The sequence below is a fragment of the Triticum dicoccoides genome, chromosome 4B (assembly GCF_002162155.2).
Source record: "Triticum dicoccoides isolate Atlit2015 ecotype Zavitan chromosome 4B, WEW_v2.0, whole genome shotgun sequence".
Taxonomy (NCBI): Eukaryota; Viridiplantae; Streptophyta; class Magnoliopsida; order Poales; family Poaceae; genus Triticum; species Triticum dicoccoides.
Genome location: NC_041387.1, coordinates 188652705 through 188665935, shown reverse-complemented (window position 1 = coordinate 188665935; position 13231 = coordinate 188652705). Strand labels below are relative to the sequence as shown.

General features: G+C 45.0%; 1 long non-coding RNA gene across 1 annotated transcript; it reads right to left on the bottom strand.

The window, feature by feature from the left end:
• Window positions 1–6827: 6827 nt before the first annotated feature.
• Window positions 6828–7755, bottom strand: LOC119293529. Its single transcript, XR_005143098.1, has 3 exons — window positions 7645–7755; window positions 7144–7260; window positions 6828–6878 (listed from the first exon to the last, which is right to left on the bottom strand). It is a non-coding gene; the product is annotated as an uncharacterized LOC119293529 (long non-coding RNA).
• Window positions 7756–13231: the final 5476 nt, after the last annotated feature.

The window sequence follows — 13231 nt, the reverse complement described above, 5'->3', positions numbered from 1 at the left end:
AGCCGGGCACGAGTGACGCAGAGGAACGCCCGGAGCAGACTGCGCCTTCACCCGCAGCGGAAATCCCCAGCATAAATCTGCGCACTTCCAGGCTCCCAGTCAATGTCGGTGTCCCCTACAGTCCAAACAAGAAGATTGTCATGAAAGCTGCGGCTGAGACCGCTGACAACACGTCCCGCCCTGCAAATAAGGCTTATCATTTTGTAGCGGCCGATTCAGATATGCTTGTCGATCTTTCACCCTTGGATTCTGCCCCAAAAGTCGTTCGTGGTCCGGCCAGTAGGAATGAGAGGCACCCAATGGCCTTTACCCCACCGAGCTTCAGCCTCGGCGTCAGTCAAGATCAACCGGTGGTGCACGATCCTATACCAGTTGCCTTTGCTTTCCCAGGAGGCATGCCCGCAATGATGGCGCAGCCAATGGTCGAGGGCAGGAAGGCTGTCAAGTTCGCAGAGCCAATTGTGCAAGGTACACTCATCACGCACTTACGATTTTCTTGTATACATGTTTGTAGTTTGACTTTTGTCCCAATCACATTCTTTGGGGGTCCTCACTTGTGACGGCAACTGCCATGTGACGACATGGCAACTGGATTTGATGCACCATGTCACCTACGTTTTTTTCTTGTTGCCATGCTGCGTTTGACATTTGGGCAAGCACGTGGAAACTGAAGTTATTTCAACATGGCAACTGTAGTTACTGTCACATGGCAAATACAGTTCAGTACACATGGCAACTGATTTGCCACATCATGCCACCTGCATTTTTTCTACCATGCTGCATTTTTTCATACGGCATTCACATGGCAAGTGGAGCCGACACAACATGGCAACTGCAGTTGCTGTGACATGGTACCTACAGTAAAACTAGGTGGCAACTACAGTGCAACTACATGGCAATTGTATTTGCTATGTCATAGCGACTGTAGTTGGACCACCCATGGCAACTGCCCCACTTTTTCTACCTACATATCACATCATGGACCTTTACCTCCTCACAATCCATCTGTTTTTGGATTTTATATGTATCCTAACCCACTTTTTTTTATATTCATTGCGGCCACCCCTGAGGAGATTTCACCGTCACTTGATGAAGTTTACCGCATGATCGAGGAGACAGCATTGCAGAGGAGTTCCTCACGAGGGCAAGGGCAATCAAGTTCCAATGTGCCTGCAGATACGGTATCTGAGGATACCATTAGGAGTGTCACCCCTGGTCCTGTGAGGCAGCAGAGGGTAGTTCACCCACCCCCCGCGGAAGACTACGAGCCCGAATTCAGGGCCACTAAGGAACAGACCCAGCTTTATGATATCGTCAAGCGTTTTGGAAATGCGAGGACCAACAGCAAGCACATGAAGGAGCTTAAAGCGTAAATTACCATACCCCATAATCTCTCATCTTGCTTGCTCTTTTTTACCATTTATCTACTTCGTACTTTTTATAAATGGTCCGCTTACGTTTTAGTTCTTTCATATATTTTTTTTTACTTAGTAGGCATGATTCTTCCATGCTATATCGTTTTCATACAGCTCATGTTTGGACAGAATGAAAGTCATTCAGTGCGGAGCGACGTGCGTCGACCTGGGTGATCTTGCCGAGTCCGTGAGGCCAAACGGAAAAATGTCGACGAATGTAGTTGCATGCGGGATCGACTACATCAACAATCACACCGATGTATGCGCCGACAAGATAATCATGCATTACAGTGTGACCTGCAAAATATGGGATGGTGACTTCCACCACAAAATCCTGAGGAACAATTTTGCACAACACGGTGACTTCAAGCTCACACTGAAGAAATATGTGAGTACTCCTTTCCTGTCTGCACCGTTTTTTCACATGGCGTGGTTTTTTGCCAGAACCTATACTTGTGTTTGTGTGGCAGAAGTTTTCATGTGGCAACAGTTGCCGTGCACACTGACTTCTTGATTTTTTGTATCCCCATGCAAACTATGTGGCAACTTGATAGTAAAATACATGGCTCATTTTGTTCATACAATGGATGGCAACTTTCTTTCAACTACTCCCACCCATAATCAAACATTTCTACGTGATTCTAATTTTTTTGTCCCTCTGTTGTTCTTTCATGTGAACTTTGTATCTCATTTCTTCACTTTTTTAAATGCAGGTCATGTTCCCCATGTTCCAGGAGCTTGCACCACACGACCGACACGACAAGTGTGGTCACCACTATGTGGTTTGTCTTGACCTGAAGAACCAACGTATCAAGGTGCTTGATTCAATCCGTTCAGAAGCTGATGCAGACCTTACTACGCATGCCGAACTCTTCATCAAGAACCTCAAAGAGACTTGGAACCGTCACTACGAACACTCAAAGGTCCAGATCAGGCATTTCCCGACTGAGTATGTGGCGACTGTGAAGCAAGGGAACATGTAATTTCTTTTAACCCGCTCCTTCATGTGCCATTTTTACATCAATCCACCCCCTCTTTTTGTTGACACATCTGAACTGAAGTCCATCTTTGCTGCAGCTGTCCATTTTGCGTGTTCACCTGAACTCTTTTTCCTCGTGCAGGACGGACTGTGGCTTTCACGCGCTGGAATACTTTGCAAAGTGGGAAGGCAGAATTGTCCCCGCTATCACAGATGCAACGGTCGTTGAGCTCCGAAAAATCTGCACATGGAACTAGCTAACGAATGAAGATTTCAACAAGCGGTCCGGAGCACGCGAGTTCGTGGAGGAAGCTGTCAAGCAAGTCATCAAGAAGTACAAGTGATCACGTGGCGTTACACACCAGACACACACCTTACATTCTGTTGTTGAGGAATGTAAGGTACTATCTCTCTGTTCTTTGTCGAAAACTATGTTTTGTGTGCTACGTTATGACTGCAACCTCGTGTAGCCTACTATGTAATGGTGGCGTGTTAGCGACATTTTTAGTGTTTTCTGTAATACATGTGTGGACGTGAACCTATTTTAGGCGTTACATCAGATCTGTTTTTATGTTTATCATTACGACAGTGGTTTCGTCGTTTCTAGCATTGTTTTTTGCTGTTTCGAATGCGTCTGCGATGTTTTGAAAAAAAGATGGCAAATGTAGTTCAACAGACATGGTTAGTGAAAGTCATCGTCATTTTTTCATTTTTGGCTGTTTTGCTTGTTCTTTTTCATTGCTAATTGCACCGGCTAGCATTGGGTAGGTTTATCATGTAGCCATAACCTTTGCTGCGGTTTATGCACGTTTACGCTTTTTTTCCAACTTGTTTTCCCATACATTGCACACAACACACTACGTGCTTCTAAACCACATCGTATTTGTCATGGGGATATATGCCATGCAGAGTCATTACAAAAAGCATCCGGAAATTTTCAGTACAGCTAACATGGCAGATACATCATAAATAACATGGCAGATCCAGTACAACTTACATGGCAAATCCAGTACAACTAACATGGCAGATCCAGTACAACTAACATGGCATATTTAGTATAAAGTAGCATGGCATATTTAGTATTAAATAGCATGGCTTATCTAGTATAAAATAGCATGGCATATTTGGTATAAAATAGCATGGCAGATTAACTACACATAACATGGCAGATTAAGTACCCATAACATGGCAAATGCATTTATCCATTCAATGAATTTTCCTTCTACTTCTGTCCCCCCTCAAGAGTCATTCTCCCAATTAAAAAATCCCATCGTATAGGGGTACAAAACAAAATGTCCACATGGACCATGTCACAGCGCCCCAATTTTTGCTCATGGATTGCCCGCCCCTTTCTTCGTTTTCTTGTGTTTTGCTTGAATCTCCAGTCCCGACTTGTACCTTATCTCTCTCGGACGACCCTTTGTGATGGAACGGGGTGGGTTCCTGACCTGGGTTTGTGTGCTTGCTGTTCCAGATCCTATCTCCGAGTTTTCAGACGATGGCCCCGTGGATGAAGGCACACTTGATGTGCGGGGGAACCGGTGTAAGGCTTCCTCGGCTTTCCTTTTTTTGATCTCATCAAGCTCTCTTTTCAGTGCCTTCCTGTGTTTTTCTGCGACTCTCGCTGTGTCATCACTCTTGCACGCTTCATCAATTAGCTCAGCATAGTTCTTTGTCAGCACAACGTGCCTCACGGCTTCCATGGTTGACTCAGGTCTCTCGTCATGCACAGCCAGAACTGCATGTGTTGTCTGCTGCGCCAACGCGTCGTCAGTGTCCCATGCCCATCGCCTCCTTATGAAATGGCGGGGCATGCATGTCACAGCGTTCATGTCCATGACTTTTAGTATGTGACAGCACACAATGCCGTCCCGTTCGAATTTGCAGCATTGGCAGTAGTACTCGCCTTCGCCTGTCAAGGCTCTGACGAAGTAGTTCCTTCCTTTGTCCGCGTCTTCAGGTTCTGAATCTGACATGCCCAAAATAGAACACACCTTGAACGTATGTTCGTCCACCCAGAAAGCCGTGAACATGCTGGCACGCTTTATTTCTTCCTGGAATCTGCAAGTTTTGTTGTTTTCTGTTAAACTTTCGTGCGATCTTTTTCTTGTACACCCTTATGTTGTCATGGAAATAGAAATACATTTTGTTTGAACATGGCAAACATAGTTCATTGAACATGGCAAATATATTACGTTGAACATGGCAAATGCAGTACACTACACATGGCAAATGCATTACAACATACATGGCAATTGCAGTACAACAGACATGGCAATTGCAGTACATTTTCAACTGGATATCGTCATTTCCACACCAACATTCCCCAATGGAAGCACATTGCATAAAACATGGCAACTGCATTTTTATTAAACATGGCATCTACAGCTGAGTAAACATGTCAATTGCATTTCAAAAAAAAGGGCAGATGCATTTCATTAAACATGGCAACTGCATTTCAGCATATGTGTCGCCAATATAACATTTTTTTAGCATTTTTTGACATTGGCATTTGCATGCCAACATGCTACAATGGAAGCACATCGCATAAAACATGGCAACTGCACTTCATTCAACAAGGGAAATGCACCCGAGCAAGTATGCCAAAACAAAATTTTCATTTTAACATGGCAACTGCATCTGAGTAAGCATGGCAAACAGTATTTCATTAAACATGGCAGCTGCATGTCATGGCAACTGCATTTGCACTCTATAAGGCCCCTACTGACTTGGTGCTTTTTATGCAAATAAGACTGTAATGCAACTGACTTACTTGTTAAAGATCTTGTTGGTGTATATCTTGCTCATTTGCCTCTCCATCGGTAAATACGTTAGCAATTTTGGCTGCTTTAGGGCTGTGGTCGCTTCTTGCTGTAGCTCAGATCCCAGAATTTTTTGTTGCAAAGCTGTGTACTGCTTGGCAAACTGTAGCAATGAGTTGCCAGGGCTGACGTACCACTTTAAAACAGCATTGAACCCCTCGCTGCGCTGCGTAGTCTGCAGAAAGGGGAAGAAGCACTGCATGAAGTAGGCCGGCACCCAGTACATTCGCTTCTCCCACAGGCTAACAAGAGTCTCATTGTCCTGGACTTGATGTGTTTCAGTCATGGCCATCCAGCTCCTTTCAAACTCCTCCACCGTCAAGCTGTGGTCCACGCACAGCTTGAATGCCTTGTGCAGCTCTGGACGGTCGGCAAAGAACGGTCCTAGCGTCTCCTCAGCCTTCTTTATAATGTGCCACCTGTAGTGCCTGTGCACTGCCAACGGAAAGACCTCCTCTATGCCTGCACGCATGCTGAAATCTTGGTCCGTTATTATGTTCATCGGAGCAAGTCCATCCATGCACTCCAAGAAGGTCTTGAACAGCCAAACGTACCCATCTGTGTCTTCGTTCTGGACGAGGCCGCATCCGAACTGCAACGACTGATTGTGGTTATTTATTCCTATGAACGGAGCGCATGGCATCTTGTACATATTGGTGAGGTACGTCGCGTCGAATGAAATGCAATCTCGGAAATGTTTGTAGGCTCTCCTTGCAGCACCATCCACCCAATACATGTTCCTGACACGGTCCTCATCGTCCAACCTTATCCTGTAGAAGAAATCTGGATCTTCCTTTGCTTTCGCATCGAAGTAGGCTATTGTGGCCTCTATGTCTGCCAACTTGCTCTCTCTATGGTACTTGGCCTGTAGGTTTGTGACGTCAGCTGGTATGTACGGCATGCTACTCAGAGTCCCCTTTTTGCTGTGGATGAGAGATAGTATCTGTACCATTCTTGATGGACCGACGTTACAATCATGTAGCAGCTTTACGAATTTCCTTTCGACGGGGGTGAACCCTCTGTGGGCGGTCAGAAATTTCACCAGGTCGAACTTCTTTATGAGTTTGTGGTTGTGCTCGTCAAAATACTCATTGACCACCCATGTTGCTCCATCTACGTTTAGCTTACACCGGACAGGGCACCGCGTCTTGAGAATGATGCCTCTCTTTCGTTCCGGAACGACAGGCGCAACACCTTTCCCCTTCTTGTTCCTCCGTGCCTTGTGGCACCTCATCTCACCTCTGCTGTACTCATTAGTTTTCTTAATTTTCCTATGGTACTCGGTGTTGACCGCAAATCCATGGAACTTTGCGTATGCCTGGTAGTATTCCTTTGCTTCTGCGAACGATCCAAATCTCTGCCCAATGTATGGTGGCTGAGGTACCACGATCTCGGATTGCCCACCATCTTCATCCTCTTGTGCGTCGTCGTCAGTTTCATCATTCGCTTCAGTATCGGCGGCAGTTCCATCTACTCGAGTGTTGATAGTGCTTGTGTTCAAAGGGGTGCTCGTCGGCATTGCTGGAATGATTGCCATTCCCGACTCTGACTCGAAATTGTTTGCGGCATGACAGTCTGCTGGCTGGTGGAACGCGTCTTCCGTGCGCTCAAAGCTCCCCGCAGTAGATGTCCCCGCACCGCTGTTCACTGTAGTTGTAGGTTCTGTAATAGAAAAAACAAGCACGAGAGTAATATTTTTTGGTTGAATAAGATGTGTATCACAACGGATCACACCATCTTCGATTGATTTGGCACGACATTTTTTCAAACAGCAAGCCGTGAGACTGCGTGTGGACATGTGTGGCAGCTGTAGCTGTCCAGTCATGGCAGGTACTGTTCAACAAACATGGCAACTATTCTTTTGCCTACAAAAAACTACAAACAACAAATGTAGTGATGTTTTTTGTGGTTCATTTTTTTTCCTTACCTTGTTGTGCTGCATTTGGCCATCTTGTGTGGTCTGTGACACCAAAATGTCGTGCTCCACCTGCAATTTGTGAAGCTTGCCACGGGACGATTGTCGTGTCACCACCAGCGTAATACGCTGTAAGCATAGTAGTGGTTGGTCAATTCATGGCAATTTGCAGTTTGTGCTAGCACGGCAACTGCAGTCGCCCCTGATGTGGCAACTGCAGTTTTACTGGCATGGCAACTATAGTTGCATCGGCATGGCAACCGCAGTTGTTCCTCCATGGCAACTGCAGTTGCGATGACATGGCAACTGTAGTTGCTCTGGCATGGCAACTGCAGTTGTTTCTCCATGGCAACTGCAAGTGTCCACTGATGGCAACAACAGTTGTCCAGGGATGGCAAATGTAGTTTTAAATTCATGGCAATTGTAGAAGTCCAGTCATGGCAATTTGGAGCTGCCAACTATGCCCCTTCTGCTAATTGAACATCCGCAACTTCACTTTTTTTATGGACTGACCTGTGTATGACGTCGATGGCAGGTACATGGGTGCTGGCTGATGCCACGTGCTGCATGAAGGCCCTGCATTTTCACCCGTGATAACTCGTGAGTCCTCTTGCCAGTTTTTTTGCATGTCCATTTCTCACGTCCACAACAGTATGTGTTTTTTTTTGGTTTTGCATTACCTTGATTAGCCATACTAGCTAGTTGAGGTTGGTTGCCCGTAAATATGTCAGTGTAAGCGCCTTGTGAGAAATAGAGTTCAATCAAACTGATAATCAAGCATGATAGATAGTATTGATGAAACTAGCTAGAATCAATGGGAGATGCGCGGAACTAGGTAGTTGTACTTACTTTTGGGTGTGTAAATCGTAGCTCGCTCGGTAGTGCCGGAACAATTCCGGTGAACTCTTTCTAAAGCCTGCTAGACAAAGAAAATAATTACTTGATATCGAGAAATGAACAAAGTTGTGGATATGGTGCGATAATGATCGATTGAACTTACTTCTGGAGCATTTCAATCATGTCCGCATAGTCCTGGGGATCTTTTCGTCTCGAGTCTAAGACGGTTACTACTCCCCAGTCAATCTTAATCTTTAGCAGAATAAAGTGAAAGTTACGCACGCATGCATAACTAATCAATTACATTACTATAACCTCGAGTAATAAAGAAAACCGAATATGCACAAGACAGTTACACTCACTTGAAGTTGTAAGGAAAGAGTATTTTATCTTTGTTTTGATTTTTTAGCAACGCTTGTAGCAAGTTGTCCTCAGTTTCTGCGACATTCTTTTGAACCGTCCATTCATGTATGACATTTGGGTTAACAAACCCAATGTCATAGATTTGTGCTTTTCTGCATTCAACAATCTTCAATCTGCATAATATAGTGAGGATAATTATATAAACATGCAATGAAAGAGCTAAGCTATATATAGACACTTAATTACAGAAGTAGTACTTACAGACACTAGCAAGTCATGAGTGTTTTGTCGAGGGCCTTTTGATTGTATAAATGGAATAACTCGTCAAATTCAACAGATAACAGATCAGTTCCAACGTGGCCGTGCTCATCTTTAATTCTCAATGTCAAAGTATCCTTCCCAGACTCGCTGCAGGTTTCCATGTACCATTCATGAAATCTTCGCATCATCGTTGTTAGAGGAGGAGGATCAGGTTTGACGAGAGGCTTCCCGTACTGGTATCTGAATTCGTCCACCTCCATTGTTTCAAACACCACATCATCGCTCAGGTAATCAGCAGGATTGGTACCTGATAATCCCCAAGTGCAGCGAATCATCGTAGCAATTCCCAAAGGTGGAAGTGATAAGTATGGAGTGTCGAACCGACAAGGAGCTAAAGGCAAGATCAATATTCTCTCAAGTCCTATCCGCCACTGATACGACTCTACGTACACCGAACGTTTGCTTCCAACAAGAAACGAGAAATAAAACTACGTTGTGGGTATGAAGAGGATAACTTTGCATGATATCGGAGAGCTAAAATATAAAAGTAGGTGCTGTTATCATAGAGTTAGAATATATTACTTAAGTATTATAAATAGCGAGTGTGGAATAATGATGGGTCGGTGTGCGGAATTGTCCTAGGCAATTGTTAACAAGACCGGTAATGACTATTGCAATTTCATATGAGGGAGAGGCATAAGCTAACATACTTTCTCTTCTTGGATCATATGCACTTATGATTGGAACTCTAGCAAGCATCTGCAACTACTAATGATCATTAAGGTAAAACCCAACCATAGCATTAACATATCAAGTCCCCTTTATCCCATACGCAACAACCCCCTTACTCAGGTTTATGCTTCTGTCACTCAAGCAACCCACTATAAGCGAATCATGAACGTATTGCAACACCCTACAGCGGGAATCCCTCACGCTTGAGCGACACAGAGGGCACAATAGGACATCACCAAAATAAAACATACAACTCATACCAATCCAGATCATCAATCAACCCAAAGACAAAGGATATCTACTCAAAACATCATAGGATGGCAACACATCACTGGATCATAATATGTGGCATAAAGCACCATGATCAAGTAGGGATTACAGCGGGGTGCGGGAGAGTGGACCGCGTAAAAGAGATGAGGATGGTGATGTTGATGAAGACGATCACCGTGATGATGATTCCCCTCCCGATGGCACTCCGGCGCCACTGAGAGAGAGGAGGAGAGGTTCTCCCCCTTGTGCTTCCTCCTCCATGGCCTCTCCCCCCCTAAATGGGGAGAGGTTCTCCCTCTGGATCTTGGCCTTCATGGCGTTGATGGCCCCTCCGGGATCCTTCCCCATGGCCTCTGGTGATGATGGCCCCCTCCGGCAGGGTTCCAGAGAGGGCCTAGATTGATTTCTCGTGGCTACAGCGGCTTGCGGCAGTGGAACTTCCGGTCTAGGTTATGTTCTGGAGGTTTGGGTATTTATAGGAGAGATTGGTGTCGAGAACAAATCAGGGGGCCCCATGGAGAGTCCATGAGGCACAGGGGCGCGCCCTAGGGGGGCACCCTCCACCCTCGTGGGGCCCACGGGACTCCCCTCCATTAACTCTTTGTTCCAGTATTTTTTATATTTTCTAGAAAAATTCTCCGTTGATTTTCAGCGCATCCCAAGAACTTTTATTTCTGCACAAAAACGACACCACAGTAGTTCTGTTGAAAACAACGTTAGTCCGAGTTAGTTCTAATAAAATCATACCAAAATCATATAAAACTATTGTAAACATGGCATAAATATTTCATAAATTATAGATACGTTGGAGACGTATCAGTACCGGGCACCATCCCCGGCAGATTAGCGACGATATCGCTAGACACCTTGAGCGGGGGGCATGATTGGCTCGCCTGTTCACCGAGCTGGGGAATTTTTTCCCACTTCTTCGTTCTGCTAACCTTTTATCACTGGAAGTAGTTCCCGAGTGCCGCGCATCTTGATATGTCTTTTTCAGACAGCCGAAATAGTTGGAATCCGGTGGAGGCAGTGGTGGTCGCTTCAGGGCATCGATAGTGCGCTTCGCTTTCACCGGATCTATCTTCTCCTTCGGAGGTGGAGGTTTATTTGCAAAAAAGTACCTCACTTGGGCTTCACAGATCTCCGCGTTTTCCTTCTCGGTCCTCTCGTATGGTAACTTTTCCGGAGCCTTGAGAGATGGACCGTATCTGAATTTCCTCCCACCTCTTCTTGTACTGCTAGCCGCCGGAGTGGCGGCGTCTCTCTTCCGTTGTTGCTTACGAGGCGGAGAAGGAGGCAGAGTGCTCCGACACAATGGAGGAGCCGGAGCGGCAGCGTATCTCTTATGCCTTTTCTTAGGAGGAGGAGGAGGAGGAGGCGGACTGCTCCGACGCGCCGGAGGAGGCGAAGGAGGAGGCGGAGTGTCCTTACGCACCGGAGGAGTGATACATCTCCAACGTATCTATAATTTTTGATTGTTCCATGCTATTATATTACCCCTTTTGGATGTTTATGGGATTTATTTTACACATTTATATCATTTTTGAGACTAACCTACTAACTGGAGGCCCAACCCGTATTGTATTTTTTGCCTATTTCAGTATTTCGAAGAAAAGGAATATCAAACGGAGTCCAAACAGAATGAAACCTTCGGGAGCGTGATTTTTGGAACAAACCTGATCCGGAGAGCTTGCAGTGCAAGTCAAGAAGCTCCCGAGGGCCCCACCAGATAGGGGGCCGCGCCCCCGCTGTAGGGCACGCCCCCTGTCTCGTGGGCCCCTCGGGAGGCCACCGACGTACTTCTTCCTCCTATATATACCTACGTACCCCGAAAACATCCAGGAGCACCACAAAACACAATTTCCACCGCCGTAACCTTCTGTATCCGCGAGATCCCATCCTGGAGCCTTCGCCGGCACTCTGCCGAAGTGGGAATCAACCATGGAGGGCCTCTACATCAACATCCATGCCCCTCCGATGAGTTGTGAGTAGTTTACCACAGACCTACGGGTCCATAGTTATTAGCTAGATGGCTTCTTCTCTCTTTTTGGATCTCAATACAATGTTCTCCCCCTCTCTTGTGGAGATCTATTCGATGTAAACTCTTTTTGCGGTGTGTTTGTCGAGATCCGATGAATTGTGGGTTTATGATCATGTTTATCTATGAATAATATTTGAATCTTCTCTGAATTATCAGTTTGGTTTGGCCTACTAGATTGGTCTTTCTTGCCATGGGAGAAGTGCTTAGCTTTGGGTTCAATCTTGCGGTGTTCTTACCCAGTGACAGAAAGGGTTGCAAGACACGTATTGTATTGTTGCCATCGAGGATAACAAGATGGGGTTTATATCATATTGCATGTGTTTATCCCTCTACATCATGTCATCTTGCTTAATGCGTTACTCTGTTCTTATGAACTTAATACTCTAGATGCATGCTGGATAGCGGTCGATGTGTGGAGTAATAGTAGTAGATGCGGGCAGGAGTCGGTCTACTTGTTATGGACGTGATGCCTATATACATGATCATGCCTAGATAATCTCATAATTATGCGCTTTTCTATCAATTGCTCGGCAGTAATTTGTTCACCCACCGTAATACTTATGCTATCTCGAGAGAAGCCTCTAGTGAAACCTATGGCCCCGAGGTCTATCTCTTATCATATTTGCTTTCAATCTACTTTATTTGCATCTTTACTTTTTGCATCTATATTATAAAATACCAAAAATATATTTATCTTATCATACTATCTTTATTAGATCTCACTTTCGCAAGTGGCCGTGAAGGGATTGACAACCCCTTTATTGCGTTGGTTGCGAGTTCTCAGTTTGTTTGTGTAGGTGCATGGGACTTTTGAGGAGCCTCCTACTGGATTGATACCTTGGTTCTCAAAACTGAGGGAAATACTTACGCTACACTTTGCTGCATCACCCTCTCCTCTTCGAGGAAAACCAACGCAAGCTCAAGACGTAGCAAGAAGGATTTCTGGCGCCATTGTCGGGGAGGTCTTCGCTCAAGTCAAGACATACCAAGTACCCATCACAAACCCATCTCCCTTGCATTTACATTATTTGCCATTTGCCTCTCGTTTTCCTCTCCCCCACTTCACCCTTGCCGTTTTATTCGCCCTATCTTTCCCAATCTCCTCCTCTCTTTTCGCTTGCCGTTTTTCTGTTTGCTTGTGTGTTGGATTACTTGTTGCCATGGCGCAAGATAATACCAAATTGTGTGACTTCTCGAATACCAATAATAATGATTTCCTTAGTACTCCGATTGCTCCTCTTAATGATGTTGAGTCTTGTGAAATCAATACCACTTTGCTGAATCTTGTTATGAAAGATCAATTTGCCGGCCTTCCTAGTGAAGATGCCGCTACTCATCTAAACAATTTTTTTGATTTGTGTGATATGCAAAAGAAGAAAGATACAGATAAAAATATTGTCAAATTGAAGTTATTTCCGTTTTCACTTAGAGATCGTGCTAAAGTTTGGTTTTCGCCTTTGCCTAAAAATAGTATTGATTCTTGGAACAAGTGCAAAGATGCTTTTATCTCTAAGTATTTTCCTCCCGCTAAGATCATCACTCTTAGGAACGATATTATGAATTTTAAACAACTTGATCATGAGCATGTTTCCCAAT